Source organism: Aedes aegypti, chromosome 1, assembly GCF_002204515.2.
Source record: "Aedes aegypti strain LVP_AGWG chromosome 1, AaegL5.0 Primary Assembly, whole genome shotgun sequence".
Lineage (NCBI taxonomy): Eukaryota > Metazoa > Arthropoda > Insecta > Diptera > Culicidae > Aedes > Aedes aegypti.
Window position 1 is genome coordinate 272,266,381 of NC_035107.1, and position 27,000 is coordinate 272,293,380.

The 27,000-nt window shown below is 37.0% G+C and overlaps 1 protein-coding gene across 2 annotated transcripts in view; it reads right to left on the reverse strand.

Moving 5' to 3' along the window:
• LOC5573065 (AN1-type zinc finger protein 6) overlaps window positions 1-27,000 on the reverse strand; it is a 173,079-nt gene that overhangs the window by 123,010 nt on the left and 23,069 nt on the right. For both annotated transcript variants that reach the window (XM_021837838.1, XM_021837837.1), the window contains one exon: window positions 2,656-2,706. The gene's annotated coding sequence lies outside the window, so the exon portion shown is untranslated. The remainder of the gene's footprint in view (window positions 1-2,655; window positions 2,707-27,000) is intronic.

Here is a 27,000-nt window from a genome sequence, read left to right on the forward strand (position 1 = left end):
TCCTGGCAAAGAATCTTCCAAGCTTCTGGCAGAGAAGCTTCCAAGCTTCTGGCAGAGAATCTACCAAGCTTCTGGCAGAGAAGCTTCCAAGCTCCTGGAAGAGAAGCTTTCAAGCTTATGGAAGAGAAGCTTCCATGCTTCTGACAGAGAAGCTTCCAAACTTCTGGCAGAGAAGCTTCTAAGCTTCTGGCAGAGAATCTTACAATCTTCTGGCAGAGAAGCTTCCAAGCTTCTGGCAGAGAAGCTTCTAAGCTTCTGGAAGAGGAGGTTTCAAGCTTCTGGCACAAAATCTTCCAAGCTTCTGGCAGAGAATCTACCAAGCTTCTGGCAGAGAAGCTTCCAAGCTCCTGGAAGAGAAGCTTCCAAGCTTCTGTAAGAGAAGCTTCCAAGCTTCTGACAGAGAAACTTTCAAGCTTCTGACAGAGAAGCTTCCAAACTTCTGGCAGAGAAGCTTCCAAGCTTCTGGCAGAGAATCGACCAAGCTTCTGGCAGAGAAGCTTCCAAGCTCCTGGAAGAGAAGCTTTCAAGCTTCTGGAAGAGAAGCTTCCATGCTTCTGGCAGAGATGCTTCCAAGCTTCTGGCAGAGAAACTTCCAAGCTTCTGACAGAGAATCTTCCAATCTCCTGGCAAAGAATCTTTAAAGCTTCTGGCAGAGAAGCTTCCGAGCCTCTGGCAGAGAATCTACCAAGCTTCTGGCAGAGAAGCTTCCAAGCTCCTGGAAGAGAATCTACCAAGCTTCTGGCAGAGAAGCTTCCAAGCTCCTGGAAGAGAAGCTTCCATGCTTCTGACAGAGAAGCTTCCAAGCTCCTGGAAGAGAAGCTTCCAAGCCTCTAGCAGATAAGCTACCAAGCTTCTATCGGAGAAGCTTCCGAGCTTATGGAAAAGAAGTTTGCAAGCCTCTTTAATAGAAGCCTCCAGCTGGGCATTTTGAAAAAACACTTAATCATAGATGATGGTGGAGAAGCTTCCTAGCTTCCACCTCTAGAAAACAAACCACTCAGTTTTTTTTCAAGATTTTGGAAGAGAAGCTACTATATGGTAAGCGGTCGATCGTTTGTAACAGAAGGCTTCCCCAGTTTCTAGATTAAAAGCTTTTTAATTTCGGGTAGAAAAGCTTCTGAGGGGCCTTCCTTAGCCGAGTGGTTAGAGTCCGCGGCTACAAAGCAAAGCCATGCTGACGGTGTCTGGGTTAGAATCCCGGTCGGTACAGGATCTTTTCATAATGGAAATTTGCTTGACTTTCCAGGGCATACAGTATCATCGTACCTGCCACACGATATACGAATGCGAAAATGGCAACTTTGGCAAAGAAAGCTCTCAGCTAATAACTGTGGAAGCGCTCATAAGAACATTAAGCTGAGAAGCAGACTCTGTTCCAGTGAGGACGCTAATGCCAGGGAGAAGAAGAGAGGAGCTGCCAAGCTTCTGGTAGAGATACTTTTAAGCTTCTGGTGAGGAAACTTCCAAGCTTCTGGAACATTACCAGGTCTCGTTTCTGGAATTTCCCAGGTTAATAAAGAAAATCTTATTAGCTCCTAAATGAAGGTTCTAAGCTTTGGGTTAGGATGCTTCCAAACTTCTGGTAAATAAAATCTAAACAGTACTGGGGTAGAAACCGTCAAGCCTCTACAAAAGATCTCAGGAAGAACAACATTCATGATTTTGCAAGATAAGCTTCTACAGCATAAACTGTCAATCTTCTGCAGCAGAAGGCTTTCCCAGTTACTACATGAAAAGCTTCATAAAAGAGAAGCTTACAAGCAGAGACAGGAAATTCCAAGTATCTGGAACAGAGACGAACTAGCTCTGGGCTGAAAGTTTCTATAATAAAACAAAAACAAGTATCTGGAAAAGAAGCTTCCAAGCTTCTGAATTAGCAGCTTCAAAGCTTCTGGTAGAAAAACTTCCAAGCTGGCAGAGAAGCTTTCAAAATTCTGGTAGACACGCTTCCAAGCTTCTGGAAGAAAAGCTTCTTTCTAGGCAGCTTCCAAGCATCTGGGAAAGAGGTTCAAAGAAGTTTCCATCGAAGCTTCTAGAAGATTAGGCATTTTGAAAGAGAAGTTTTTAATGTAGATTATGAGGGAGAAGCTTCCTAGCTTATGGAACCAACCTTTCCCATATGCTGGAAAAGAAGCTACTCGCTTTCTGTATGAGAAGCTTTTCAGCGTCTGAAAGAGAAGGTTCCCAGCCTTTCAAAGAGTAGCCTAAAGCTTATGGAGGACAAGCTTTCTGGCATCTGTACTAAAATTTTCTCAGCTTCTTGAAGAGAAAACACCCGGTTTTTACAAGATTTTGGAGGATAAACTCTGAGAAAATAACGAAATTTAGTTAGAAGACGACTGAAAAAATGGTTTCGATCAAATTAGACATCAGGTACGCAAGGGTTAACGCATAATTAATCACATTCATTAATCATACTGAGTTTAATAATTAAAAATTAGAAGAAGTTAATCTTTTGGAAGAAAAGGCCTTACTGCCACTGGAAAAGCAATTTTTCGTGCAATTGTTAAAGATATTAATAAGAATCCATCGAATATTTATCTTGCAAGTAGCAATTCGCTGAGCTATCCTAATTTTTGCTATAAGTCATAGCGAATCGTTAAGTACCAGTGGTCCTCAGCCTATTCTAGATAGATGTAAAAGTGAATTACTTACCGTAATAGGAATATGGTTTTCAATATAATCCAATGATTATTTCGTCAAAATCTGTAATAGAAGAAAAGGAGGACACAATAAGACAAGTTAAAACACAAAATTACTTTTGCTAGAGTAGTTATAGAAAAACTTAAAAATGTGATTTGAAGAAATATTTCCGAATGAAGTGATCAATTTTCGTTTAAGGTCCAACAGTTTCTTATTTTTAAGCGTTGAATGTCTATTTTATATGGTGTAATAAAAATGATCGTTTTCTTTATATGCATTGTATGTTGCAAGCCGTACAGTGAATACTGTCCGAAGCTCTAAACTAGACTTTAGATAGGAAAGAGGACGTAATCCTTCTGAAGCAGTTCACCAGACGTACACGGAAAGATGGCTTCCAAGAAGACACTGTTGCGATCTGTCTCAGAAGGATACGGTAGAAGGTGGGAAATGTTTTGTCACACTTTCCCTTCACTTTACTTGATAAACATCATCGATATCACCAACATTAGAACCACGTCACATTTCTTATTACCATCACCACATCATAATCTATATCACTTTTATTATTACCTTCACAATTATAAATCAGCCACAACACAATACAATTGCTTCATCCAGATTAAAAAAGACACTTTAATGCTTCCATTGGACGATTAAGTCCTTTGAAGGAAGCACCACACTGTACAACGGACTTGTATGCAACGCCCAGTGGCACAATCGTTCTAGACGAAAAGTTTTCCGGAATAAATCGATGCGGCTAAATACTTGGTAACACTTATTGCACGGCCACGAAGCCCACAGATTAAAAAAAATAAAACTTTTTGCCAATAAAAATATAATAAAAAGTCATATTAACACTCAAAATCATCTTCATTACAGCAAAAGAAGGGTTGCTTTTAACACTAATATTTGCATTATCACCAAATGTTATTACGCTAATAATCACCATGTTTGAAACTTACTACCATCAATCACACCAACTTCCACTTTCTTTATAAGCATTTACACAATCACTTGTTTGAAACATAAAGTTATTACCATTTTTCAATTTATTCGATACTATTTGTCTTTAAATTACAATGTATGTGCATCAATGGCCTGTTCGTTTGCGGTATGAGTTTAAACGATTTCTAGTGGTATACATTGTTAATTAAAACTATTCAGTTATGTTTTCATAGTAATCTAATAACTCGCAGAAAACTGCCAATAACTACACTTTTTTTTATAGAAAATTAATTCACAATCAACTTTATTTTTATTATACAGAAAAGAACAAAAATAATCGAAGACTTTTGAAACAAAACTACTACCGCTAATTGCAACGATTCGCGTTTGATAAATAAAGAATATGTATTAGTAAATAGAGGATATTACCATACCGTCAAACGGGGCTTCTTTTGACATTATTTCCACATTCATCAACTTTGAGAACTTGTAGCTCTAAGAATTATGGATAGGTTTCGATAATTTTTGCATATTTATAAGTTGTATATGTACGTAACAAATGTGCAAAATATGAAGCAAATCCATCAAGATATAAGAAAATTGCTTGAATAGCGAAAAATATGTGTCCTTCAAGACAAAACTGGGGCTACTTTGGACACTTTTAGAAAGCCATACGATTTGATTATAAAATGATTATTTCGCATACTTTTTGGACCAATTTTATAGATTATCGTCTTGTATGATGTTGTTGGACGTTTTTAGTTGATAAACATAATGAAGACAATTGTAAACCGCGAGAAAATACACATACCTATATAACACTTTTCCGCAAAACATGCTGTTCATAGTTTTTAATTTCCAGTATGAAATTTCAAGTTGACTTCCTTTTAAACGAAACTGTCAGATACGAATGTTTGATTGTTTAAGTTGTATTAAACGAATGATGCAACTACCAAGTACTGCGACGATAAATAAGATCTGATTAATAATTATTAACATTCGTTCTGGTTCTTAATGGTATATATGGTCGGCGTTAAGTCAGAGTGGACCAAGTGACATTTTTCATATTTTGAGAAAAATGGATATAAAGTCTAACGCTTTGCAATTTTTGAACTCGTTTAAATTTTGGTTCAATATTTCTACACATCTTTGTGTTGCTTTCAAACAATATAATGAGAAGTGTTAATCATGAAAAATCATAATCGAAACCTCTGATAGAACGATTTTTTGATGGACTATGTGTACTTGGTCCACTCTGACTGAACTAAAGACCACCGTTCAGTGAGTTGGTTCACTCTGACTGAACAATTTCTAGGAAAATAACAATCATTTAATGCTTGCATGGTCAAACTAAGCAAATTATCAAAACCCTTAGACACCAGTATCGTAAATTCTTCAATAATTCATTGATCAAAACAGAAATTAGTGGCATAACGATAGCTTAGAAATACAGGTTTTGCAGGGTCAGGGCATTGAAGACCAGAAAAATTCAAATATGTGTTCAGTCAGAGTGGACCAAGTGAAAATCTTGAGTACCGACCAAAATCTACTGGTCCATTAAGCGGGTTCTAGCATATTTTATACATACACCATAGAACTATCATGAACTTCTATCGGACTCTGAAATTGACTCAAAAAAAAATGCAATAATCAATCAGTTTATTGCATTTCAACACTTGGTCCGCTCTGTCTGCACAGAAATTGTTACAATTTCTGACCACCCATTGAAATATGACCACTCATTCAAATATGATAAATCAAAATCAAATGCAGCGAATTAAGTAATATTTATAAATTTCTATTGAGGATAAGTAGAAGAATCATTCGATGTCAAAAAATCTGACAAATCTCTTGAAATGTTTTTCATTTTCTCGCGCTGATCATTTTCGATATTATGGTAATAAGCACTTGGTCCACTCTGACTGCACACTTTTATCGATTTTATTGATCTTCCAAAGTAAATTTGTTACATATCTATCGCAGTTAACAGCATTCATCAAATCTGGTCAAAGTGAAACGAAGGTAAGGTAATTTTGCATCTAAAGAGAGAATAATCCAATTTTCCCATGATTTGTACTTGGTCCCCTCTGACTTAACGCCTACCATATGATATGTAGCAGGATCTCATTAATTCCTGTAACTAAAAGTAATTTTTATATGAAGTGCAATGCATTAAGTATAACAATAATGTTTCTCTAGATCGTAAACAATTTAAATTTTACTTTTGTTAGTAGTATTTTGAATCTCAATAGTTTTTAGATGGCTTAAGGGTAGTTTTTTTCGCAGATGAAACTGTACTACGAATTAATTTAAAATATGACCGAGGTTTTTGCTTTGGGAATATGTTGCGCGTTTGCTATTTATACGCATTAAAATATATATGTTTTGTAACTATTAACTTTTCTGAATCCTTGGTTTACTTGTTTTTTGTTGAAAATATACAAACAAACACTTTGAAATAAAATGAAAGTCTGAAAATTAAGACCTTTGATCAACTGTTTTTGAAAAACTACAATTTTTATCATGTAATTAACACACATTTCTGTGAAACATGATGAATCGATAGTTTTGTGACGCTCTCAACATCTTTCCACGATATGTGAAAAATTCGAACAATGTTCACATAGCAAATTTTTTGTGCCTTGTGAATTTTTGTTATGATTTGTTTAATATATTTTTTTGTTTATCCTGTTATTGTTGATATTGTTCCAAAAAATTTTCATGTCTGATTGTAGAGCATACATTGGTTAATAAAACTCCTGAAGACACGAAATAGCTGAGATTAATATTTATGCTGCAAACAAATAAAAAACGTGAGTGTCCAAAGTAGCCCCCGGAATCAAAAGTTGCCCCGTCTGACGGTAGTTTTATTTTCTTACACCAGCTGCTTGTTAGTAGAAGATGAAATCGTCGAACGTCTTTTATCCACATGCGATTAGGTATGTAGGAATTTGTTGTTTTCACTGGGGAATTGGTTCCAACTTAGCTATTCTTCCGAATGTCGCATATTCTTCAAGTGTAGGTCCATTGAGTTTCTTTTAATTAAGGAAATAAAAAGTAAAAAGATAAAAAGAAAGTACAAAACGAACAGAAAAGGAAAAAAAACAAAGAACCTATTTACGCCCGCTTATTTATCTGCAATGGAATAACAAAATAAAATTAAATCACTTCTCATAAAAGGATCTAGTATAATATCGACTCTTTGGTGAAGTTCATCAAAAGTGTTTAAGTTTGAAACACTTCTGACTCACATCACCAATAGCACCACTAGTGTGCATCTTTCTTTTCAGAGTAAAGATACTTTTAAGCTCCAGGACCTGACAGCAATCAAGCTGATCACAAGGTTGTGCCTTTGCCCAGGGTGTTCTTTATATGCATTGTAATGTATATTTTGACCGTTCCTGTGCTCAATGGTAAACTATCAATGTCATGAGGAGAGAGATTGGGTTCAATTTCCGGTGAATATCATGAAAATTTACTTAATTGTCCGTTTTCTTCAGAATTCTCCTCCAACCCAGCCTCCCACATGACACAAAGTGTTCTGAATCAAATAAAGAACCCGAAATCAATTCAAATTCAGATGCCAATCTACTGGAAGGCTGCCGCTGCTTATTTTTCACAAGTCGTCATCAGTCACTGCCATAATCGTCGTCGTCGTCGTCATCATCATGGTTATTCCTCTCGTCACGCCAACGATCGGGGGGAGCAGCGCACCATCAGAGGAGATTCCAGTATTCAAATAAGCGCGTGTAGCTCGTATACATGCATGAGGGGATCTCTCGAAAACAGCAGCGTTTAATTTCCGCCTCCATCATTCAGCGCCAAATGGAAGCCCGCGACGCGACGAGAGCAAAACACACAAAGAATATCTCTACATATAGGAGAACGTGTGTTGTTGCTGTCACTTCACTTCCTAGAACCGTGCTCGTTGCTGTTGGCGTCGTCGTCACAAACAGCTGCCATTTGTAGCGACTAGGTGTACCACCACCAAGTAGTAGTAAAGCGTACTCCGAACTCTTGGTGGAGCACAACAAGCAATCATCGGCAGCGCAGTTAGTCAGCCGGGAGAGTTTTACCGTTTGTTTGCGCCAACGAACTTTGAAGGATCAAATAATTAAGCATTCGCTGTTGTTCGACGAAAAATACGCGTTCAAATGATAGTTAGTTCTGCGATAGAAACCTATATGCGGGATTGATTGCCAGTTGTTCTCAACGTCTATATCTAGCTTATACAACAGGTCTTTTGATCGGTTAAGTAAGCAGATTTTCTTCATGGCATTACTTCCCCACTGGGAAAAGCCTTCTTTCCAGCTTAGTGTTCTCATAAGTACTTTCTACCACAGTTATTAAGGTGAAACATCTCGAAATCCAAAGATGGCCGGCACAATGGCCGATTTGTGCCCCTACTTACGATTTCAAAGGCACAAAACTGAAGAAATAGTTGGTAAACGTTTTTGATCTTCTTATTTTAAGCTTTCTGCTAGTGTACAAAGCCAAAATAAAAAGTACACTGTTGTTGAATGCTTTCTTTGTGAGATTTGTGCCTTTAAAGTTTTAGTGTAATCTTAGAAGTTGATTCAAAACCGTTTCACCTTAACAGAGAGCTATCTTTACCATATTTGCCTTATTCTCATCCGTGTATCGTGTGGCACTCTTTGCCCAGGTTAATCACGCGGAACCTCTTGGCCAGTTTTTTTCAGTGTGTTAACCGGAACCATTGTAGAGCCTATCGAAGTCTTGATTGTCTCTGCTGGAAAACACCAAATCGAATCAAAAAACCTTTAGTACATTCCCTGTACATTTCGAACAAACTGTAGTAACTGTAACTCGTGGATGAACTTGATATCGTTGTGTACTTATGAACTTCCAATAGTTTCGCTGCTGCACGGGTAAAAATCAGAATCCAGAATCATGATTATGCACCCGGATATCATGATTCCAGTGTGTTTTCATCTTATGAAAATACACCATGATTTGGACTCACGATATCGTGAGTCAGATTGTCGTAACGCGACACAAGTTGCAGCTGAGTGCTCGAAATCATGCATCGTATGCTCGAAAATTATTATACGCGCATAATTCTGTCAGTCAACCCGATAAAATGAAAACAAAAATAAAAACAAAATTTGCTAGAGCAAGATTCGAATCAAGAACCTTCAGATTGAGAGCCACGTACTTTACCACAGTACCAATCTATCGTGATGAAACATGGGTGATCGATGTGAATGACTTAAAGCAAAGTGCACCGCTTTGTGTTGTCGCTTTGGATGTTACGTTTATGAAGACTCATGATTATGGGTCCAGAAACCATGATTTGTCGTCCTGATATCACGACCTAACCAATTTATGAATTTCATCACTTGTAAATCATGGTGTGGGAATCAGATTTTTATCCGTGTGGCTTTTTCATGCTGAGATTGCAAAAAGCTTAATCCTGCCAAGTTTGGGTAGTGGCTGCGGTTAGGATAGCTCAGATCAATCTTCAGTATAAAAGAATTCATGCAAGTGGAGCTAGTTCAAGAACCTTACTTTCGTGAAGGCTATCTGTTTGGGTAACCTTGTGGACCCAGTTTTTGCTACTTTTAGTAAACATTAAATGGTAAACTCACGCTCTGCTCGAACAGAATCAATCACGAGTTGGAGAATTGGCATGTATCAGATGAGGAATCATTATATGATCATCGCTACATCTTCTTTGAACATTCAAATGTAACTGCGCAGACTTGCGTATTAGGAATCCCCGGTCAACAAACTGGGAACTCTACACTGAATTGGTTGCGACCAAATTTCATGAATATTCTCCGTCCATTGAAAATCCAAGTGATTTGGATGATGCCGTTGATACTACAACATCCTTCATTATGGAAGCTTTTGAAGAAGCATGTCCTCTGTGGTCTGTGAAGACTACAAGAGGGACCCCATGGTGGAATTCCGATCTGACTAGGCTCAGGAAACAATGTAGAAGGAGTTGGAAAAGACAACGTTCAGCCATTCTATCGACAATCAGATTTGTGATTGAAGATAAGGGATTTTTTTCATCTAATGTTGAAGTCGTTTATAAATTTCCTTTTACGACTCAAGATGATAATTAATGAAGAGTAACATACCGATACGTCCTTAGGGCTGATAACGGCTAAGTATCTTAAGAAATTGACCAAAAAGGTACTGAACAGAAACCACATTTTAATAAGGAGTCCTTAGATTATCTAACTAGTCACCTTTCAAGGGATCTTTCTAAAACAAAAATACTATATATATACACTCTTAAATCAGAATGCCGATCATAGCTGAAGTTCATTTGCGGACATCTCAGCAAAAGTTCGATGTCAGTTGCTCCCAAAGGTACTACTATAAACAAAATCGATTTTATTGCTGACATCAGTTAAAACTCAGTTGCTGACCGCTCGGTTGTACGGATCTCGGTAAAAGAATGAAGATTAGCCGAGCTGTAGTATGTAATGATTTTCTGAGAATGTATTTCTTTAAAATTTTCATGATTTATTCATTCGAAGATTTCTTTTGTAGTTCAGTGAGCGAATCCTTCACAAACTTCCCATGAAATTCCTCCTAGATTTTGTTCGGGATGCTTTGAAGAATTCATTTAGATTTATTTTTCTAAATATACTTTCAAGAAATTACTCTAGGGATTCCTTCGAAGATTAGTTTCTCAAGAATGTGATCTTATCTGGCAGGGTGTCTGCTCGTTTACCGAAATAAAATTCCCTGATATTTCCAGGTTTTACAAAACAGTACCAGGTACAAGAAATACTTTAAATTAATATGCCTAGATCAAACTATTGACAAGTTAGTGATTCTCTCATCCGTTTTATCTAGAAATTCCTCCGAGACTTCCGTTTTAAAATGTTGGAATATTCAAACAGAAACTTCTCCACATGACTTCAAAGATTTCTCAGGATTTACAACAAAATTGTCCTCCAGAATTCCTTTCAGATTTTAACTAGGGATTTCTCTGGGGATACCTTCAGGAATTACTCCAGAAATTGTTTCTGAGATTTCTTTGGAATTTTTTCCAGTAATTTCAAGAGATTTCCAAAGGAAGTTTTCAAAGATTTTTTCAAGCATTTTCCAGAAGTTTTTCCGTACATTTCTCCAGGGAAATGTAAACGAAATTTTCCAGAAAGATGAGAAATTGATGAAGAACGTGACGTATTCTTAAAGCAAATCTTAGGGTAACTTCTGTTAAAACTTGTGTAAGTCATCCTTGATTAATTAGGATTTCTAAAATTTTAGAAGATTTTCTATATTATTGCAAAGATAATTAAAAATAATAATCCATTGATTCGCTGGATAATGTCCCGCAGTATTTTGTGAAGGAACTCCTGGAAAAACATCGGTTGAAATCCCCAAAAAATGATTGATCGGAGGATTCTTTGAAAAAATGCTGTAGTTGTAAATGGTGAAAAATTTTGGGAAGAATCTTGATATCCTTGGAAGAAATGCAGGGGAATCGCTAGACAAAAATCTAGAGAAACTCAATAATGAAACACAGGTCAAAGTTAAGGTATTACTTGAATTGTTCTTCTTCTTTTTGGAGCAAATCTTTGGAATAACCGTAGATGAAATAGAGTAGAAACTCTTGTCGGGTTTCTTGAAACAATCCTTGGACGAATTTTATCAAAAACTCTGGAATTAACCATTGCGGGTTTACTAGGAAGAAATTCTGTGGGAATCTTTGGAAGATCTCTTAGGGTCTTAGGGAGAATTCGATTGAAATGTGAGTGAAAAATAATTGGACGAAGTCTTAGAATATTCTTTGGAAATTCGTTAAAAGTAATCCCTGAGGAAATTACTGGCAGTACATGGTAACGTTGAAGTGCTCAAGGATTTCTTGAAGCAAATGCTGGAGAAACTCCTTTAGGCATCTTCTGAAAAAAATTGATAAAATAACTAATAGAGGAATTTTTGAAGAATTTCTGGATGAAAGTAGTCCAGATGAAATCTCTTGAGAAGCCACTAGGATAATTCCTGGAGCTTTCCTCAATAAATATGAGAAGAAATATGTATAAGAAATTACAGCAAGCAAGATAAGGAAAAAGATACTTTAGAGACCATTTTGAATAAAATGAGACTTCAGAGACCTTTCATCTAAAATAGAGATTATCATAAAATAGAGACCATACTTACTACTCTCTCTAGTTATGTGAATCCTTTACTGATCAAATATAGATATATTAAAAAATCAATCATGTTTTAGTAAACCGATAAAATGTCATACTCGAAAGGATCCTCACTGAAGAGCAAAAACAGCGTTTTGATAGCGTCACCGCCAATTTTTTTGTTTTCGATTGAAGAGAGGCCAATAATAGCCAATAGCTCGGGTTTTGACCCAGAAATTCTGTGTCGTTACGGTTCTACCATGAAGTACTGCCTCAACATAATTTCCCTGATTGTGATTCCCAGGTTGAATAAAAATCCCTGATAAATCCAGCTTTTCCAGGTTTTTTTCGGAGAAAAATTGGAATTCAACCAGTGATTCTTCCATAGAATTCAGAAATAAGTCCAGAATTTCTTCTTTTTTTAGTTCAGAGTTTCTTTTATATTGCAACTAGCAATTTATCTGAAAACAAATAAAGAGATTTCTCCTAAGTTTCCTGTAGGAGTTCTCCGACATGTTCTTCCAATAATTTACCAAAGATGTTCTGAAAGAATCCATCTAGGATTTCTCTATGAACGCCCCGAGGAGATGCTAAGAAAATTTTCAGAAATAGTTCAAGGAAATTCCTGAAAAAATAAGGGTATTGCGTAAAAACTGCGTAATTGTCTGCAGGATTACCTATAGGAAATCCCTGGAAAATCTCAAGTGGTACTATTGAAGGTATTACAGGAATAATTGTTGTGGCTTTTCGTGGTCTTAAACCCAGTATGAATTCAATAGTTGAATAAGTTAATATTTGAAGGATCCTAGAAAATTTATCTCAAACAAACAATCGAGAAATGAAGAAGAATACCTAATAAAGTTTCTAAAATAATGCCTGGCAGAAGATATGGAACAAGTTCTATGCCAATAAGTGAAGTAATTCCAAGGAAGGAGTGGTTTCAAAACTGTCACAAAGTAATACTGAAAAATAAATAACATGAAAGCTTTTCGAGGAATTCTTGTTTGATTTCTCGGAATATTTTCTTCACAAATTGTTTCAACTCTAGAATAAACCTATGTATAATTTTTCGGAAGTATTCCTGTAGGAATATTTCTCCAGTTATCACTCTGAGATATCATTAATTGAAAACGGTAGAACTAAAAGAATCTATTTATAAATCTAATTTCTTGAAGAATGAGCGGAGTAATTCCACTGTTGGACTGATAAAAAATTGGCTGGAGCGAATTCTTAAGGAATTTCTCTTAACATAGCTTGAGAAATCATTTAAAGATATTCAAATCGACTTCCTAATAGAAGGACTAGAGGAATCTGTATTATAATATCTATTGAGATCCATGGAGAAGTCTTTGTGCGTATTCCTGAAGAAAGCTTCAGAATAATCAGTGGGAGAATTCCTGAAGCTTATCTATGATTTGTAGACCTATGGAATAGTCGCGTAGTAAACTCTGGAGTAAAAACATTAATTTTAAAAAGACCGACGGTTTCCAAAATTTTAAAGAGATCGCCTTGATTTAGAATATGCCTGATGTTTCCAAAGCAGTTCCTAACTTTCTTAGGCTCCAGATATAGAGGGTCCCTGGATATTTGATGGTTTTACAGAATAATGTAATTTTGAATCCAAAATCACGACGATCTTTCCAAAAATTACTGTTGTATAAGGTTGAAATCAACGCTACATTTATCAATATAACTGTATGCTACAGGGACCCTAGGGTCCCTAGGAAACCGGGGCCCGGTGCGGACCGCTCCCACCGCATCCTCTAGCTACGCTACTGCAGAAAAGAGCGGTCGTCTGCCTTTTGGGTAAGAAGTGCATCACATAATATTGTATGATAAGGGAACGGGTCTGGTGTAGTGGTTAGAACACATGTCTCTCACGCCGAGGACCAGGGATCGAATCCGATCCCCGAGATAGTCACTTATGATGTTAAAATTGTAATGCAGGGCTGTTACAAAAATCTTAAAATCGTATCCGCGAAAATCACGACTTCAGAAATTCGATCCGCGCCTAGGAACACCAATCCGCGTCAAACAAATTTCTGTTCTATTGACATCTTTACTACTCTTTGATATAATCAAAGTTTCTAGAAAAACAATAGCAGTTTAATCAAGATAAATAACATACAGTGAACCTTCAACATATTGGCTATAATTTTGCTGAACATACTTGTGTCAAAATATTTACCCATTTTTAGTTATAACAGTTTCACAATTGATTGTCTTAAGGCGAAGTAGGCCGTCATTGAGATTTGTACGCGTCGTTGATGATTGTTGCTAATTCATTTCACGATTTCGAATCAAAGAAAATCAATTGGTTTTGCACTGACATAGCTGAAAAAGTATCAGCATACTTTATGTATGTAAGCGCGTACAGGGATACTTTTTCATGTCAATATAAACTATCAAGACTGAGTTTTATCACTTTGAAATGCAAGCTTAAAAGTCATCATTGCTGCAAAAACGAATGACGGGCTACTTAGCGTTAAACGAACTTTTGCCCCACTAATGGGGCAAGAGTTCGAATCTAGTGTGGGGCAAAAGTTTGCATGGCTAAATCACTAAATATTGATACTTTTATGACAGGCATACTTCATACCAACCGTAAACTTATGTTTGCCCGAAAATACACACTAAATTTTCATCAAAAAAATGGCCAAAACATGGTTAATTTAAATATAGGGGGAGATCCCCCAGTACCGGACAGCACCCAATACCGGACAAAGTCGAAAAATTGAGAAATCATGGTCCAATCAAGATGGTGTATTAGAACAAAAGAAAGCTATAATGGAGGCTAATGTTTGCGTAGAATAACATATCCTTGAAATATGTATGCCTTTTTTAAAAAAGTAGAAAAGTTTGAAAATCTTAAAAAATTGAGGTATCGCCTTAATTTTGAGCCTATTTAGTTATTTTTTTTGAATATGAAAAAAAACTTTGGATCACGCAAGTATGATCGAACATAATCCTAATTTGATAGTATGAATGTATTTTGTACCATAATTTAACAAAATATGGACAAATTACAATTTTTGTTAAGCACCTTCTGTCCCCCAGTTTCGGACAGCTTGATTTGTTATATGATATCTTTGTTATTATTGCACCAGTGTTTCTAAATACATTCATTTTTCATGGTTTTCGTTGATCATGGCATCAAACATGCAATAAAATTAATAAGAATGAACATTCAGAACAACATCGTAAAATGTGCTATTTTTCATCATATATGAAAGAAGTTTTTGATCGACATCTTGCTAATTAAGAAAAACTCAAATTGTTCTTGTAAATGTTGCAAATGCATTGAATTGGCAATTATATAATATTCCTATAGTAATTCCTATAGTAAAAACATTCAATGATGCTCAAATTTACAGAATTCGAGGCATTTTCAGATCGTGTCCGGTATTGGGTGCCACCTTTCAAGATCGATCATTTTGGTACTAAAATACATAATCAAAATCCAATGTCAAAATTCATATTTATATTTTCGAATTTATTTTTGTACACTATAAAAATGACAATATTTATCATAAATGGGTAACACGAGCACATAAAAGCAATATTTTTCGAATTAGCATAAGCATAAGCATAGATGACCGTACAATTCGTAGTTGCTACTCCGTGATTGACCAGAACAATCGAAGTTGCACAGGGAATTAATGAATGGGGCTTGGGATTAGCTTACCATTCTTCAATGTGCACAAATCGAGAGCTCAAATTTAAAAGTCAATAACGGCGCCGGCCACGTCCTTACGGTCATCGGGGAAGGGAAGGAATGTTAGTGTGACTACCGTTGTTACTAGAGACCGAGATCACCTCTGCATCTCCACGGTTGTCATGGAGAGGATATTGGGTTAGTGGGATAAGGTAAAGATCTGGGAGTCACCAATGTTTGGTGATGCGAGCCATGATATAATCACGCCTAACCGGATTCGCGAAACAATTCGACAATCGCACTAAACGCCGAACAAGTGTTCGTCACTCGCCCACGCAAGAGCAAGCGACGCGATCAATAGATCAAACACTACTAGCGATCCGCGGCGCTTTTTCATTTCTCTGAGCGAACGACGCGCGACAAGTTTGATCCTGCCCCCATCGCCCGCCCCCGCAGGAGCAAGCGTCAAGGTGGAAGGATCAAACACTACTAACGAACCGATCACTTTTTCACCGCTCCACCACCGACGCGCGACATTTTTGATCCTGCCCTCATCACCCGCCCCAGCAGGAGCAAGTGTCAAGGTCGAAGGATCAAACACTACTCTATTCAAAAGATGTTTTTATTAATGACGAAAACTGAAAATTACATGTATATATTTTAAATTATATGAAACAGGAATAATGCCGACACTTGTAGTGACGAACTATACATAGTTTGTTTGAAAATTACATATGAGTATTACGTTGCATTTTGTCTCGATATGGTACAAGTTTTAAAAAATACGTCAACATTCACAATGTCGAACAATTCAAAAGATAATTTTTAATAACGTATAAAAGAGACAAATATATGTATATTGAAATTGTATAAGAAAAAAACATAATGCCGACACTTATAGTGACGAACCATACAAAGTTTGTTTTAAAATTACTTAAAAGTTACGCTTTCAAGAAAATATGTGTTATCACAAGAATGAAACGAACTCACCAGTTGGTAATCCATCCTCGACTGAACACAAAACTGATACTGACAGCAAAACTTCTTGGCGTCCCGAAAACAAACCGTCTTGCTTGTGCCTTCCAAATACCTACCCAGCAAGACGCTTGAAAACAGGAAAAAAAAAATCTCCGGCGACGAAAACATGCGCGAAACCGTGAGCCAAATTTATCGGACGACGCAAAACTGAACTGTTTTGCTTGGGCTTTACGAAGCACTACCCAGCAAGACGCTTGAAAACAGGAAAAAAAAATCTCCGGCGACGAAAACATGCACGAAACCGTTAGCCAAATCTATCGGACGACGCAAAACCGAACTGTCCTGCTTGGGCTTTACGAAGCACTACCATAAAAGCAATATTTTTCGAATTATGAATTTAGTGGCTTAAGTGTCCGGTACTGGGGGATCTCCCCCTACCCAAAAATAGCAGTTTTTCGCAAAACTAAGTGAAAATGTAAAATTTTGGTGACATTTTTCGCACGATCAGGCAAATTTCGCTAAATTTGAAGATAACATGTGGATTTTAGGTAATTTGAATTTTTTTCCGTGATTTTATACATGGGTCGAACTTTTGCCCCGCTGATTCGAACTTTTGCCCCACTATGGGCCAAAAATTGTTTCCCAGCATTTACGCAAAAACTAATACACTTCAAAACATCCTTATGGTAGGCCTAGAAACGCCCTTACATAAAATATTGAAAAAGATTTTATCTTTATTTGGTTCCGTGCAACAAAAGTTTGACAGAAAATTACAATATTCATGTCAAAAATCAACAAATAGCCATAACTTTTTCAAATCTTAATTGATTTTTATGATATTTGGAGATTAAGTCTCCTACTTAATTAGAATTCGAACCACCATGACATTTACAAGTTTTGTTTTGAATTGGGTTTGAAATCTTAAAAAGAAACTCTTACCCCACTCGAACTTTTGCCCCACTTTACTCTAAACGTTCATGATCAAAAACTAGTTTTTAATGGTACCGTCAAACGGGGCCTCTTTTGACATTATTTCCACATTCTTCAACTTTGAGGATTTGTGGCTCTAGGAATTATGGATGGATTTTTTCATCCACAAACATAAGGACTGTTCATTTTATAAAGTGGACACCTTGTACATGATATATCTTTTTAGTTTATCAATGAAATCGGGATCGGTTTTCTGTACATCGATCGACATATATTGCACTATATTATGATAATAAAAAAGCACAAAAATAATAAAATTTTACACTAATAAGGCAAAACGTTTAGAACAGTCTATTGTTGGAAGTTATCAATAATCAATGGTTTTTAGAAATTGACTGGAAAATTCGACAATCTATATTTTTATTTTCAGAAAAGGCTTGTTCTTCGAAAGCATCATCAATCAGAAGCCTTCATAAAAATATTTGGTTATTTTTGGGGCAACCAGATATAAAAAACTCATTTTTCACTGATTTTTTAAGAGAAAAATATTTCAAATTCCACTGGAACTGATATGAGTAGAATTTTTAAGTTTAAAGTACGTCCTGATGGAAGTACTAATATAGTATTAATATGGAAAATGAACTACGCCTTCATAGAGTTGCTAATCTGGTCCCCACGTAACATTGAAAGTGCAATAGAAAAACAAATGCTTTATTTCCAGAAGACCTTTCAAAGCACAATGACGATCATCGAAGTTGGCAACACTGCAGCAATGAAATCGATTTTTTCCATGTATTGTTTTCGTAATGCGTTATTCTAAGATTACCCATAACAAAATGGGAGAAAAACGCTTACAATTTGCAGTAGATCAATAAATATATCAATAATAAATAAAAGGATGGTGTTTTAGCAAATTTGGCCCTAAAGGATCAATCACTAGAATGACTTAGTGTCAAAAAACTTCAAAACACTTTTGGATTGTTCCGTGAAGTAAAACTGCGATAAGGATCTATTTTGCAAGTCACTGAGTATCACCAAAAATGACTTATCTCAAAATTTGGTAAAACTGGTAGGTAAATCTAGATAAAAGCGTATTGATGGGATTATTTTATATTTTTTTCAAAATTCGTTCGATTACAATGGTATATTGTTTGGAAATAGGAATGATTCTCTTATTCGGAAATGGTTTTGGAGCTGTTGATCCTTTCAAGCACGAGACAATAAACAATAATTATATTATGTCTTTCTAAGCTTTTTTTTGAAGAACTTCTCATGCTTCATGGCCATGCGCTTAGTGTTGTTGGGCATTAAGCGCATTGTGCTATAGAGTGTGGCATAGATTTCCGCTCCACACTGGAATACTTTTCGTTAGGATTTTTCCGAACATGTCAACTGCATGCAAATACATCGTTTATTGTGGTGCTTTATTTACAGGCAAATTGACCACTTCCTCTATTTAACATTAAAACATGTTGAAATTATCTTTACATAGGTTATTCACAAAATTGCTCTGCACAGCTACTAGGATTCGGAAACTGCAAATATATGATTCTATTACGGCCATTGTAGAATTCGCTCTCATTTGGCACGATAAACAACTCTCGAATTTCCGATAGCAATAGTGTCGCCCAGGTTTGGAGCTTGTTTTGAGGGATTTTATCATGCACTGCTATCCCCCCGATCTGATCAAAGTTGTAACAGTATACGATAAACAGTCTCTCGTAATATGCTAGATATTATGATAGTTACAGAGAGCGATACATGAGAGATTCTCTCAATTTTCTCAGGATTCAATCCCTGTCCTATTGCATGCAAGTATAAAAATCATTCCAAAACAAATATAAGATGTACTGAGAGCTTCCAAATAGAATTAATATGTATGAAAGATGAAGTAATATCAGGTTTAAATTGAACAATACCTATGAAATTGAAGAAAAGTATCTATGACCAAAATTATTGACCAAATATATAATGTTTTGCTGTTGACAAAATTTACTTTCATTTACAAAGCTCAAATTCCTTAACACCCAATTTTGCATTTCCATCAAAAATCATACATTTTCATGATTATCTCAGAAACCTGTCATAAGATCGCTTTAATTGTTATTGGATTTTGATATACACGCCAGAGGAATTGTAGGGCTGTGTACTGTTCAATTATTGGCATACCAGAAGTTGCTTGAAAATTGAGTTGAAATTTGTTTTCATCCCTCAACACCCCATTTTACGGTATTTGAAAAACCAAGCCAAATGTGCCGAGTGGTCTTAATGAGCGCCATTTTCTAAGATTTTTAACGGAAGAGAAATGTAGTCCAAACTTACAGGATTTGAACGGTACAATAATCTGTTTCCAGTATATCTTAAGGTGAAACAGTTTGGAATTAACTTCTAAGATTGCACTAAAACTTCAAAGGCACAAATCTCGCGATGAAAGCATCGCACAACAGTGTACTTTTTATTTTGGCTTTGTGCACTAGCAGAAAGCTTAAAATAAAAAGATCAGGAACGTTTGCTAACTATTTCTCCAGTTTTGTGCCTTTAAAAACGTGAGTAGGGGGAGAAGTCGGCCATTGTGCCGGCCATCTTTGGATTCCGAGATGTTTCACCTTAAAGTCAAGAACATATAGATCGCCGTAAACATCAATAGAAAATCTAGATTAGTGTCATTAGGAATTTAGGGAGGAACTATCTCATGATTTACTAGCGATCCTCGAGAAAAATGACTTTTTATATTTCCCCGAACAATATTTTTGATATCAGTGACTATACAAACTGAACTTTACTGCTCTCAAGGAGAAGACGTGGATTTTCTGAGTTTTAAATATAAATTTCCGTATTGTGAAATCAAGCCTCTATGAATTTAACTGCAATTTTTGCCGCATTTTCTGGGAAATCCGCGATTTTCGCGACAGAATTTTATCCACCCGCGATTTTCGCGCTTGGCTGGTCAAATCCGCGAAAATCGCGAAATCCGCGAGAATCGCGTAATTCGCGCCTGTTGTAACAGCCCTGGTAATGACGACTTCCTTCGGAAGGGAAGTAAAGCCGTTGGTCCCGAGATGAACCAGCCCATGGCTAAAAATTTCGTTAATGAAGATAGAAAACATCATATACTCAAAGGCAGTTGAAAGTTTAAGACTTATCATCCAAATCATCTTCAAAATGTAGATCCGATCATTGCAGCCCCATACTGTAGATTGAGAAACCCCTGTCGTCAATCGCCATTATCAGCGCCACCACATACCATTAAAGCAATCATCATTGGCTTTTTGCAAGTCGCCTGCGGCCATGGTGGTGCGGCAAATCGGCAGGAGGAGGAGGCACGACACAAGATAGATTGCGCCTGCAATACAAAATAGACGACAATTTACCGCAATCAAAGTAGCTCTAGAGAGCTGAATGATAAATGTCGCCGCCTGCTTCGCTTGTTCTGTGTTGCATGGTCAGCGGGCCTAAGTACAAGCGGGGCGCGTCGCACACGATCTTGAAAACTCGTCGTTGCACAATGGTAGGAATGAAATAAAATTTTGGCCAAAACCAGTTTTATTGCCTTAATCGAAAAAAGTAATGTTTTTTTTTCTGTGAGATCTAAGGATGATTTTAAATGTGTACTACCGTGCCCGTTCGATTTTGACAATTTTGGCATATCTCAAGATTATTTTTAGTAGTTTTGGTCATATCTTTAAATGAAACCCGACCATTGTGCATTTAAGGAGGAATTTTCTAATAAAATGATTAGCTTCTCGGTTTTTGTTGCTGTTGAGGGGCCCAGGTTTCGCGCGCCGACTGCAACTCGCCATTGTCGGGCAGGGATCCAATAGAACATTCTAGAAGGCGAAGAACGAACACTAATCTGGCAACAAAATAGAAGTGCTGATATCATTATGTGCATTTAGATTTCAACGGACAATTGAGGGATGCTGGAATTGAAGGGCAGCTGAATGGGAAGCTTTTCCGTGATGATGGGACAATGGGTGACACAGAAGCTCTGTGTCACTATGCTCCTTAGGAATCGCTTCCCCATTCATCGACAGGTCGCATTAAAATTTACAGTGCTGTTCTGAATAATAGCAGCGCATGTCGATTTTCATACAAAATGCTCAACTTTGACATGCTGTAGTTTTGTTCCCTTTCAAGCAATCGAGCTGAAATTTTCTCCACAGAACTACAAATATGATCAATTTTGTAACCACAAAATTTCAGTTTTTTCTGAGTCCCTGCCGAAAAGTGAGACACTAGGTGAATTTTTTCGAAAAAATAGCAATTTTTCATTTTAAAATTTTTCTTGTACAAATATTTTAAACATTTTCGGTTTAGGTGTAGGTTTGATAAGTAGGAGGAGATTGTTCCAATGGTAAGTGATATACAATTTAAAACTATAATGTCAAGCCGAAATTCAAATTTTTAAAACTGCTATTTTTTCGAACAATTTCACCTAGTATCTCACTTTCCGGCAGGGGCTTAGAACATTTTGAAATTTTGTGTTTACAAAATTGGGCATATTTGTAGTTCTGTGGAGAAAATTTCAACTCGATTGCTTGAAAGGGAACAAAACTACAGCATGTCAAAGTTGAGCATTTTGTATGAAAATCGACATGCGCTGCTATTATTCAGAACAGCACTGTATGTAAATGGGTTCTTAAAACTTTGCATAGTAGATTAGAGAGAGCCCTATTCTTCGGGGACGGACCTGGTGTAGTGGTTAGAACACTCGCCTCTCACGCCGAGGACCTGGGATCGAATCCCATCCCCGACATAGTCACCTATGACGTAAAAAGTTATAGTGACGACTTCCTTCGGAAGGGAAGTAAAGCCGTTGGTCCCGAGATGAACTAGCCCAGGGCTAAAAATCTCGTTAATAAAGTCAAATCAATCAATCAATCAGAGCCCTATTCTTCCTGTGTAATGTGTTGCCTTTCCTCATTGGGGCATTGTCTTCCAACCAAGCAGAGGACATCCACACTAGACTGGCCCAGCTCAGTATGGGAGAAAAATAAAGTTGTATAATTCCACGGGGCACCCCCTAGGATTATTTCTTAGGGTTACAGGAAGACTTCCTGAAAATTTCAGCTCATTTGGTTGGTCTATGAGCTGGCGCAATTAAATTGAAGTTAATATGGGATTTTCAGCTCACACATATGGGAAACAGCACATCATCTCCTGTTTGGGTCAGGAAAATTGTTGATCGCGTTCAATTAAACCTAGAATGTCAAAAACACTACTTGATACCATAGCGAACAAAATTGTAGAAGGTTGTATGATGATTAACATTGAGAAAGTTGGTGTTTTAACTATCTGAAGTAGATTCGCAATAATGCTTCGTATTTCTTCAACATAGCTGGGTGGTAGCCACCAAGCGCATCATAGCCATCTATGACGCTGGGTGAGTTGCGGTACAAGGTGTACGCATATATATGATTGTACGGGAGTGCTGATCCAAACCTAACTTTCAACTACTGAAAGGTTAATTAAAATGAGCTTAAAACCAGATACAACCTTCTGCAACTATGTTCATTAGGGTGTCAACTAGTGAATTTGTCATTCTGGGCTCAATTGAACGCGATTTACTAGCCTACGAAACGAAACAGTGGCATAGGGTCAATTTTCAATATATTTAAAACAAATATTCCATACAAATTTTTAATTGAATGCGCCAGCTGGGGAAGCAATCAAATGAATTGAAATTTTGAGAGAGCTTTTTTCTTACCCTAAGGCACATATCTAAGGGGTGCCCCGTTGAGTTTTTCAACTTTTTTGTTTAAGGGCCAGTCTAATCCACACCGAAATTATTTGCCGGTTCGAGTAAGGTACTGGAAGTTTGCCGGGCAACGGACAAAATGGCGTTTATTTAAGGCTTTACTTCGAAAGTGATTATAAGTTACACTGTGTGCAAGTTATCTTTGAGAAGACTCAATTGACAACACTGACAGAAATCATGTTACCTTTTCGGAAATCTGATCAAATTCTGTTCAAGATTTTGATTGAATTCTGTTCAAGATGCTGAATTCATATACTGCTTACGAATTTGAACGAACCCTATTCAGGATTCTGAACGGATCCTGTTAAGGATTTCGAACGAATCCTGTTCAGAATTCCGAACGAATCCTGTTCAGGATTCCGAACAAATCCTTTTCAGGATTTCGAACGAATCCTGTTCAGGATTCCGAACGAAGCGTGTTCAGGATTCCGAACGAATACTGTTCAGGATTCTGAACGAATCGTGTCAGGATTCCGAACGAATACTGTTCAGGATTCCGAACGAATCGTGTTCAGGATTCCGAAGGAATCGTGTTCAAGATTCCGAACGAATCCTGTTCAGGATTATGAACGAATCCTGTTCAGGATTCCGAATGAATCGTATTCAGGATTCCGAACGAATTGAGGATTCTGAACGAATCGTGTTGGGGATTCTGAACGAATCCTGTTGACAATTCCAAACGAATTATGTTGAAGATTCTGAACGAATTCCTTTCAGGATTCTGAACGAATCCCATTCCATCATTGTGATAGCAAAATCTGTCGCCAAGTTCCATTATAACATCTAACTAGCTAACCAACGAGACGAAATTGATTAGAAATCAGTGTATCCAATCCAGACCGCTCTTGTTGTTTCGTCACCCGCCGTGGCACGTACAAATCTTGTAACAATCATGCAACACTAAGGGGGCCCCCAGTAGTCCGGTTACAATCCGTCTCACGTGTACCCATCAGTATAAGAAACGTGAATTCTTCGAGACCAGCGATTCTCTCCATTATACTGACGTAAAGGTCAATTTCTCGGCTGGTTTGTGCGCAAATTATTGCCATTTGCCAGAAGCTGCAAATGTAACGAGCTCGTTGAAAGTTTCATCTTCTTAAGAAAAGCAACCATTTATTGTAAACCATATCGAAAGAAGATTATCACTTTTCTCACACCCTTTTCTTTCACCGGGGAAGGGTTATTCGATCCGGAAGATATCGCGAGTGGGTGTGAGGAGTGGGATCACACACTCAAGAAAACGCGAATCTTCCTTCCTTCGGCTTGGTTCGATCGAACTTCGAGAAGATTCACATTACATCTTACACTATGATGCTGTGCATCAGAGCAGAGCGAAGTGAACCAGAACCAACCTTACAGAAACCTCGAAGTGAGATGCAGCGAAGAAGCGATGAAGACGGTCGATGGCCTTCCTTCTCGCATTCGCCGTGGTTCGTTGAATTTTCTTTTATTTTTATGTGACGATTGAGCTTGGTCGTGGTTTGGTGTCCCAAAGCGAATGCGAGTGGATTGCTCATGTAAGATGCAATAAAATTAGTTTTGCGATTCGGGATTCAGTATAAACAATAAAAGAAAGAGGGAGAAGTTGGTTTCATTGGTTAGACATTGGACTAAACCAATTTGAAAACATGAGCTATGTAAGGTTTTATTATAGATTTAAGTAGGATATCCAGTACTAGAATTTAACCAGTAATGATGATGGCAATCCAGAGTGTTCCATGTTCTATATTTACTTTTAGTTTTTAAATCAAAAAAATAACAATACTCGCGTAACAATTCAAAAGAACCAATCATCAGTTAACTAAGTTCTAAAAAAAATTCAATGTAAATATTGTTCATCGCATATTCAATTTCTATTTCTCAGAATTCAAATCAATAAATGTGATTTCTTGCTCGTTAAGTGAAAATTTACTGTAACTACACACTAATAAGCCATGTTATTCTTAAAACCGCCAAAAGTTTGGACCATTTCCAATTTTCAACCCAGCATTTGGCCTTTTTTGTAAGCCAACTTGATTTTTTTTAGTGTGCATTGGCCCAAGACTTGGCCCTTTTGGTTTACAACGAATGAGCAAAAGAGAGAGTCTTTCGGCTCTTACCATGCTAAGGCCAATGACAGTTTGCGGAATTTATAATGGTTAGTTTTATGATTATATCGACAATGTTTGCATAGAAAATGTAGTGATGTAATGATAATTACCGAAATTGTATCGGAATCGATTCGAAATAGAATCGAAATTGACTCAAAATCTAATGGAAATCGAATAGAAATTTAAACTGATTCGAAATCGCATTGAATTGAAATCAGATCAATATCAGATCGAAACGAACTCGAATGTAAGTTGGATTCTGTTACTGGGTAGACGTATCATTTTCAGCGAAAGTTTATCCACTTTCACCCCACTGCGTACCGATCGATCTCATCGCGATCCGATATGGGAAGGAAGGATCACCGTCCTCGATCGGCCTTTGAGTGGCGGCTGGGCATTCATTGCTCCCGACCGCCAGCGAAAAGCAGGCAAAGTGCGTTGTTTTTGTTTGGCCTTTTTCCTCCTTTCTTGCATGCCTCTTTTACCATCCGAGAGAGAAGAAGCGAAAGAAATCTCGTGCAAATGAAGAAATTGCACTGGCACAAACAAAAACGCCGAGAGCATCGTTGGCAGTAGGGTATAAGTACCGATTTTGGCCATATAGTCGTACCCAACCCATAGTAGGATTATGCCTCGTTTCCCGAGCAGAAGAAAATAACTTCTGAATACCAAACTAAGGTATTCCATACCAGATAATTTCCAATACTTACAACCTGAATGAGGTATGAATGAGCCCTGCATAAGAGGTAAAATACCTCAAATAATATCTCAAGCATATTCTACGAACACCAAACTAATAACTAGATCAGGTATTGTAATACCTCAATAATACTTGATGGATTTTCATATAAAAATGAAATTTTTCAATTGTAGTTCAATACCTCCAGCAGACCTCAATAGCTGTTTAAAACCTCAATGAAGTATTTTTAATTGTTTTAAAGATTTTTTTCAATACCATTATAATACCAAATTGAGGTATTGACAACTGAACAATACCTAATTTTGGTATGATACCAAAAAATGGTATGCATAAGTTGTTGGGGAGTTATTTGTTCCTCCTCGGGTTTACATTGCAAATCAGCATGAAAACATAAGAGAAATAATTCATTTTCTCCCATACGCATAATATGGCCAGGGTATTCCTAATGTGACAATTCTTATAAGAAATCAATGAAATTGGCCAATTCTCTTAGGCTGGCCAATATCCTGTGCTTCTACCCTATTTCATTTTCATTTTGCAGCGTTTGGTGGGGCAATGAGAGCGCAAGTCAGTCCAAAGCCGGGGTAAGGGATAGGTAATGGCCGTAATAGTCTATGCGGACCACTTGAACACCATCGGAAAGGATAAGAAGGGTTGGGGTAGGGTATAGGGAATGGAGAAGACTTGACACAGTAATGCGATTAATGCTGCAAAATGTAAATGTGCTGAAAGCAATTTAATTTGAGTTTTGAAGTTTGATTTGACTTATTAAAATTCCAAATAGATCGGCCATTGTACAAGTAAGAAAGAATATGCTGATCGCTTTCTAGAAATTTTATAAACAACAAAATAATAACAATATGAGAGTGATGCTAAGGGCTGCTGATGGCACAATGCGACGCTTTAGGAGATTTTGATACTGAATGAACATTACTATACAGAGCGCAATTTAATCGATGGTGATAACTTTACAAACTTTATCTGTTTTTACACTGATTGACGATGCTGATTTATATAAAAATATTTAAAAAATATTTGATATTAGTTCATTTGTTTATGTGATCTAGGTGTTAATAATGGAAAAATTTTACATACCCTTGATGAAATACTTCCCTGACCAGAAATATTATATTTTGAGCGCCCTTTTCGAAGCTATTCTATCCAGGTATCCATGTACTGCTTTC